This window comes from Petaurus breviceps, unplaced genomic scaffold (genome assembly GCF_028583685.1).
Source record: "Petaurus breviceps papuanus isolate PSGF00001 unplaced genomic scaffold, PetGlider_PUasm1.0 90792, whole genome shotgun sequence".
Lineage (NCBI taxonomy): Eukaryota > Metazoa > Chordata > Mammalia > Diprotodontia > Petauridae > Petaurus > Petaurus breviceps.
The window spans coordinates 13,866,051-13,874,391 of record NW_027187347.1 but is presented as its reverse complement, the minus strand read 5'-3'; the positions used below and the strand labels follow the sequence as shown (position 1 = coordinate 13,874,391).

At 36.8% G+C, this 8,341-nt stretch overlaps 1 pseudogene; it reads right to left on the bottom strand.

Annotated features, from left to right (window-relative positions):
- Nucleotides 1-3,082: 3,082 nt before the first annotated feature.
- LOC138147520 (large ribosomal subunit protein eL34-like) lies at nucleotides 3,083-3,436 on the bottom strand (annotated as a pseudogene).
- Between the last annotated feature and the right edge of the window lie 4,905 nt (nucleotides 3,437-8,341).

Here is an 8,341-nt window from a genome sequence, read left to right as displayed (position 1 = left end):
CCTGAGGAATGAGGATGGAGAGAGGGAATGAGGTAGGGCTAAGCAGAGGATGGAGCTCTTCCAAGTTTCATTTCAGGTTGGAAGGGGAGCAATTGTTCCATTTGGATGATTCCTACCTTAATTATTCTTGCTAATTAGGTACAATGTTCAGCTGATTCTACCCCATTAAATGAGTATAAGTGCTATTAACACCCTCTACATTTTGATGTCCTGGGAAAAAGCCCCAGTTGTCTCAACCTCATTATAATTCTGACTAGAGTTGTACCTTCCATAAATACCAAAAGTTTACCTGAGTCTTTCATTACTAAACCAATCTTGCCACTGTACTTTGAGTCTGGAGGAGAGAGTGAGGGTGACAACGTTCACAGATCCAATGACTTTTACTTATATCCAATTCACAGGCAAGTTATCACCCTCATGATGTCATTGGTGCCAATGGCAACAATAACACCAAGTCCTCCCAAAGCAAACAAGATTGGGACTAGTCTTCTTTCACTAGCAACTGGATTTCCTTGTCTCATCTCCTTAAATGCCTTAGCTAAAGACCCCCTCTGGATATTAGACTGGTTACCAAGTTACTTACTTAACAATTGTACCTGCTCTTCGTTCCCTGACTCAGCTCTTTCCCATAGTTACCATGTTAATCTGCTGTCTCTCTCTTTCAAATTAAGGACAGGGACATGGATGGAAGAAAGTGGATGTGAGGAGACCTGATGATTTCTCCTTGACACTTCATTTGGTTTTAAATGTTTGTAAGAAAAAAAGCTCTGCTATTTAGGCAAGATGTTATAACCATTTGTTGATGGGCCCTTTCTAAATGTACCATCAATATGGTACATTCTATTGTAGAATTTTAAGCAAGCTTTTATTTTACTAAAGTCTGAGCACTCTCTCCTTTTATGCCAAGTTCACCAATGCCAAGTTCAAATTTCAATGGGCCTTACAGGAGGACTTTGTTTCCACTTTCTGCACAGAGGCCCAAGTGCACTAAAAGTGTTTAATTAATGCATGTGTACTTATGTATATGTATATATACACATTTATTCATATGGATAATGGTTATTATCAGGTCACAGTTGCAGGGAAAGTGTAGTAAGCAGGGACTTTTCTGCCATAGTTTCAGGGAAATTATAGCAAGTTAAAGAGACAGCATCACACAGTAGAAAGTATACTAGCCCTGGGAGAGAGGATCAGGTTCTAATCTTACCTTTCCTTTGATAAATTGAGTGAAATAGGTGGGGAACCTGCAGCCTCAAGGCTCCATGTGACTTTCTAGGTCTGTGGGTGCAGCCTTTTACCTTAGTCGAAGTTTTAGAGAGCAAATGCTTTCATTAAGGGTATTTGTTCTGCGAAATTTGGATTCACTTGAGGACCTAGAGGGCTACATGTGGCTTCAAGGCCACTGTTTCCCCACCCCTGATTTAACATCTTTGCACCTAAGTTTTCTCACATGAAAAATAAGCGGGTTGGACAAGATGTCCTCGAAGGTGTCGTTTGGCTTTAAATCTTTGAATTTAAGTTGTCTCTCCCAATACTACCCCCACAGTGAAATAGTTTACCAACCATAATCATAAGAAGGGCAGATGGAGATATAAAATGAAAAAAATATGGATGTTATTTTCAGCCCAAGTTCTAAATGAGATGGAGAGTCAATGATGTGATTCATGCTGCTCCAATGAGCAGTAGAGTAGCATCACAAAAAATTCTCATGCCAGAAGCTGTCATGCTATTGGACAGATAAAAATCATGACACCCAGACACCCAGCAAGTAGAATGACAACTTCAGGGGTGGACAGAAGAGGCTTCTTAGCAAGGAGTCTTGGGTCCCTGATTCTTCTTCTTTTTAAACATTTGTTTTTAAAACTTTTGAGTTACAGAGTCTTTACTTTCTTCCCTCCTCACCCACCCCCACTGGGAAGATAAGCAATTCAATATAGGTTAGACAGGTATAGTTATGCAAAACATTACCATAGTAGTTATACTGTGAAAGACTAATTATAATTCCCTCCATCCTATCCTTCCCCCCCACTTATTCTAATTTCTTCTTTGACTCTGTCCCTTTTCAAAAGTGTTTGCTTCTAACTACCCTCTCCCACAATCTGCCCTCCCTTCTGTCACCCCCCCCTTATCCCCTTCCCCCCTATTTTCCTGTAGGGTAGGATACCCAATGTTATTCCCTCCTTAAGCCAAATTCAATGAGAATAAGATTGACCCATTACCTTTCACCTTCCTGCTCTTCCCCTCCATTGTAACAGTTTTCTCTTGCCTCTTTTATATGAGATGATTTACCCTATTCTATCTCTCCCTTTCTCCTTCTCCCAATATATTCGCCTCTCACCTCTTAATTTTATTTTTTTAAATACCATCCCTTCATATTTAGCTCATGCTATGCCCTCTGTCTATGTATACATGCATATACATATGTATATACTCACATATGTATTTATATACACATACACCCTCCTATACATACATATGTTTGTATATATACATGCATACATATATACGCATGTGTGTGTGTATATATATATACATACACCTATATAGTCCCTTCAGCTATCCTCATACTGAGAAAAGTCTTATGAGTTACAATTATCTTTTTTTTTTCTATGTAGGAATGTAAATAGTTTAACTTTAATTAATTTCCTTATGATTTCTTTTTCCTGTTTACCTTCTCATGCTTCTCTTACTTCTTGTATTTGAAAGTCAAATTTTCTGTTCAGCTCTGGTTTTTTCATCAAAAATGCTTGAAAATCCACTATTTTATTGAATGACTATATTTTCCCCTGAAACAGTAGACTCAGTTTTGCTGGGTAGGCTATCCTTGGTTTTAATCCTAGTTTCTTTGACCTCTGGAATATCATATTCCAATCCCTTCGATCCCTTAATGTAGAAGCTGTTAGGTCTTATGTTATCCTGATTGTGTTTCCACAATACTCAAATTGTTTCTTCCTGATTGCTTGCAGTATTTTCTCCTTGACCTAGGAACTCTGGAATTTGGCTATAATGTCCCTAGGAATTTTCTTTTGGGGATCTTTTTTCTTGTTTTAATTTTCTTTATTATTCAAAAAACATATCCTTTTTATTTACTTTTTTGACTCTGTGCTTGTGCCTTCAATATCTTCACAAGAATTTTCTGCTCCTCAATCAGGAAAACATGCTTGATCCTGTCATGGACACATTTAGTACACATGGAGCCACCATAAGCCCTGCTGACATGCTTTTTTGTCTTTAATAGCCTCATAAGAACTTTAGGTCTCACTGCACGAACACCTCAAATTCTTCCTGGGCACACACCACAGGTTGATTTTGTTGCTTTTCCAAATTTCTTGGTATAAAGGTAAACAATTCTGTTACCTGGGGTTCATGACAGCCAAGTTTTGTTGGAAGCTGTATTGTAGGACAGCCTACATTGGTATGTCAGATGCTGAACCATTTTTAATTTCTGTCATGTCCATCACAGGAAGAGGGAAGAGTGCGATCTTTTAGCAAAATTCTTTCAATTTTTATTTTGCCCTCTGGTTCTAGATAATCAGGGCAATTTTGCTTGATAATTTCTTCAAAGATGTTGTCTAGGCTCTTTTTTTGATCACGGCTTTCAGGTAGTCCAATAATTTTTAAATGATCTCTCCTGGATCTACTTTCCAGGTAAGAGGTTTTAACAATGAGATACTTCTTTGCTTTCTGTGATACATTGCTTTCTGTTTTTTTTCATTTGTTTGGATCTGTTTTTTTAATATCTCGATTTCCCATAAAGTCATTAGCTTCCATTTGCTCCAATATAATTTAGAAGGCATTATTTTCTTCAGTGAGTTTTTGAAATTCCTCTTCCATCTGGCAAATTCAGCTTTTTAAGGCATTCTTCTCCTCATTGACTTTTTGGGCCTCTTTTGCCATTTGAGTTAGTCTATTTTTAAGGTGTTGTTTTCTTCAGTCAGGCTGTTGACTTGCTTTTCCTGATTTTCTTGCATCATTCTCATTTCTCTTTCCAATTTTTCCTCCACTTCTCTTACTTGATTTTCAAAATCTTTCTTGAGTTCCTCCATGGCCTGTAACCAATTCATATTTTTCTTGGGAACTTTTGATGCAGGAGTTATGACGTCATTGTCTTCCTCCCATTCCATGCTTTGATCCTTTTTGTCCCCAAAAAAGGAATCCATGGTAGGATTGCATTTCCTCTGCTTGCTCATGTTGCCAGTCAATTACTTGACTTTTGAGTTCTTTGCCATGGTAGAATTCTGCTTTCAGAATAAAGAGAGCTTTGTCTCAAATTGTTGGGGTTTTTGCAGGTGCCAGATCTATTAGGGGGTGCACTTTCTACAGCCCCCACACCCTCTGGCCCACTGTTCACACACCCCAGGGTCACCACCCAAGACCACGATCCAGATCCAAGCAGGTTAAAGCGAGAGTGATTACCCTCTGAATGGTTGCTTGGTCCCCATAAGATCTGCAGGCCAGGAGCCCTGGAAGCAGCCATGTGTCAGTAGCTACAGCCACTACACCTCTGCCACTCCTTGAACTGGGAGCAGGGGCTGGACAGTGCTCTTCTGACCCCCTCTTCCAACAGAGTTCTCTACTGACCTTTTACTTTGTCTTTGGTGTTTATGGGTTAAGAAGTCTGGAAACCCCCACAACTGCTGGTGATTCACTACCCTGAAGTCTCCTTTCTGGCTGCTGCTGTTTGGGGCCACCCTGGGGTCAGAATTGCAGATAATGGGGGATTGAGCTCTGCTCCAAGGCCAGTGCAATAGACCCTTCCTGCCAGCCTGACAGGCTGCCTTCAGCAGGAGATTTGTTTCTCTCTGTCACTTTGTGGGTTCTTTAGCTCTAAACTTTGTTTAGTGTCATTTTTTTTATGTATTGGATGTGGTGGGAGCCAGAGCCATGCAGAGGTCTTGTTTCTACTCTTCCATCTTGGCTCTGCCCTCATTCTTCTTTTTAGCAAAGCTTTCATACAGAAAATTAACCATACAATTAAAAACAATCAAGTAGGAGAATGATCCAATCTCTATTATCCAAGACATAATATATATATATTTTTTTTTCATTACTTTTTTGCATCTTGCATCTTTGGGGAAGAAAATACCTTATGTAGTCATGTAATCATCCTAAAGACGCTGCTTATTTTAAATTAAATAGAATGTTAGTAAATACAAACACATACACAATATAATATCTGAGGGGAGGGGAATTGTTCGGGGAACAGAGACAGGGATTTAGGTCTTCTTTTGTCATGGTGGCATACATATTAAAATAATCAAAAGGATCTGTAACCTCATCAACATGGTTATTCCCTGTAATGACACAAAAACAAATATTTGTCCTCACTTAGAGACAATATAGTATAACAGGGAGTTCTGGATTTAATCAGGAAGTCCTAGGTTTGAATCCTGCCTCAGATATCTGTTAGCTGTGCAACTCTCATGAATTCAATTAATCTTTCTGGGTATCAAAGGGTTTACTCATTGTGCTTGGACCTGTCTTTCTTTTTCATGACATCCTGATGTGACATCATGACATCTATTTATCGGGTGTGCTGGCTGTATGTAAATTATATTTCACTCTTACTGAGAAAAAAGAGCATAGGGATACATAAACGCATATGCATGCACAGTATGTATATATATATATTTATATTGTACATATGTAATACAAGTATATATGTAAATATGCATGTATATATTTTATACATGCATGTGTATAGTTATAGATTATTATAGATATGTGTATAAAGCCATGATTCTATATAGTCATTTTTCTAAAACCATCACCTTCATTTTATTTCTATTACTCATTTAATTTTCCACTGTCATCAATATAGTACAATGAACACTCAATATTTCCCTATGAACCAGATTTATCTATGTGCATACTGGACATCCAGGCTTGTCATATCCCCATTCTTCTCATTACTTGCTTTAATTGGGGAGAACTGAGTTTCTTGGAACCCAAACCGTCAAAACTGTTTTTCTGATGTGTCTGTAACTATAGTGATCTGCAAGCAGTGGGAGCCAGATCAGCGAGGTACTGACTTGTGCTCGAGACTAAGTTTACCAACAGTAGCTAATTAGTGGTTGTATTTGGATGAATTATAACTGACGGAAACACTGCAAATTAGAAGCTGTGACTACCGTGTCAAGAGTTGATCTTTGTTGCATTCATAAACTTAGGAAGCATCAGCCTGGTGATGCTTCTGTCTATGTATTGAGAGCAAAATATACCTCAAGACGATAAGAACTTAAAAGCTCAGCCCCATAACACCTACTTTCTTTGAAGGTGTAAAGAAATAAAACTTAGAGATGAGGCAGAAGTGAATTCAGTTATACTTGCTTAGTAATAGCCTTTTTTAAAAAAAGAGTTCTTTATGAGTACAAAGCACTTTGCATGTATTTTCATATGATCCTCCACAGAAATATATTAGGTAGATAAAGTAGATTATTATATCCATTTTACAGATTAAAGTAGTGAGAGGTTCAGTGTTATCAAGTCACTTCTTCAAGATGACATAGTTAGGTATAGGTTGAGGGAAGCCCCAGGTCAGTTGAGTCGAAGTCCCATTCCCTTTCCACAGATATGCTGTAAGATAGTTTCTAATTCTCAAATTTACATTTCCTCACTCTGCTTTTTTTTTTAATTTAACCTAATAAAGACTTGTATTGGATTTCCTGTTGACTTTACTTGATTATTTGAGAGTTTGAATAATTTGAACAGGCAAAAGCAACAATGCACACAACAGTTGGGATGAACAATGTATACAATAAAGATTTTGTCTTAGACCGATCCACAAATATGTGAACCTCAAGAAACATATCACATCTATGACAAAGGCTCATTGATAAAGAAAAATAAACTGCAAAGCTGATTAAATAGGGAAGCATATGTAGAGTTGGGTTCTGAATGAGTGAATGCATGCATGAATGAGTGAATGCATGTAATTTATCATATTTACTACATACAAATCACTGGACCAGGTGTGAATTTGTTAATAGAAATGGAAAACAATTCCTGCTCTCAAGAAGCTCATCTTCTCATAGCAGAAAACAAGACTTATAGAATCTTCATTCTTAGAGATGTATTTTTAAATAGTATAGATAGAGGATTTTCTATTGTCAATTTTTGTAGTCAGCTGATTAGAGACTGGACCGATTCCCTACACATAACTATAATTTGTAAGTGGAAAAAGTTAAAAAAATTTATTAACAATTTAATTAAAAATTAATTCAATTTTAACATATATTTAGTATTCTTTTTTGTTTGTAAATGTTTTTATTTTAAACTTAAATACAAAATAAAAAAAGAAACAAATACTAAATCTAAAATAGTACAAAATAAGAAAAAAATTCCATGTACAGAGCCGAATGTGAAAGAGAATTCAAAATATAAAATAATAAATTTCCATTTCAAGAAACCTGTATATAATAAGTACTCTGCTTCTGTCAAGAGCTGTCTGTCTTTGCTTCCTTGTAAGTTTTCATTTCTTCTCTGCTGCGCTTTTTATTTTGTTCCTTTTCCTTCTTCCTCCCTTCCCTCTTGCAGGCTATCATTAAACATGGATACGCATACACACATATACAGATATATGCACACATTTACACAATACCTTCATATGGATATGAAGATATAAACATATGGATATATAGACATATACACACAAAGATACACATGTACACATATATACTTATATATAACATAGATATCAATAATCATAGTTATCTATAGACATATATATTCACATGCATACATGCAAGACCATACTATAGTTATTTATCCTGTTTCACTGAGGGTGGATAACCTCTTCCTTCATAAGTCCAAGTCTTTCCATATTTTTCCAAGTTCCCCAACTTGTCATTTCCTATACCACAGCGACATTTCCACTTTATACTCTCTAGTTGTTTTAAATAGTACAAAAAATGTTCATAAATATGGCTGGCACATAGTGTATTTTCCCTATTTTTCTCTTTTGATCAAATCTATTTTAGCCTTAATTTTGTCTGAGATCACAATTACTATCCCTGCTCCTTTTTCCCTAACAAATTCTGCTCCTGATAGTTATTTTATGTTCCTGCATATCTCTTATTTCCTATCCCTCCTAATTCTTCTACTTTACTTCTACCCTTTATCTTACCCTCCTATTACTTTTTAACCTCCCCCTCCCCCCGCCCAGGATCCCTTCCTTATCTTCCCATTTGCATAAATTGAAACATCCTCCTGTACCTGTTTTGAGTTATTCCTTCCTTCCCTCTAGAGATCCCTCCCTTATCATCTCCCCCTCCCTATTCCCTTAGCATTTTATTTCCCTCTGAATTTAGAAGACTTTTATACATATATAATATATGAATAT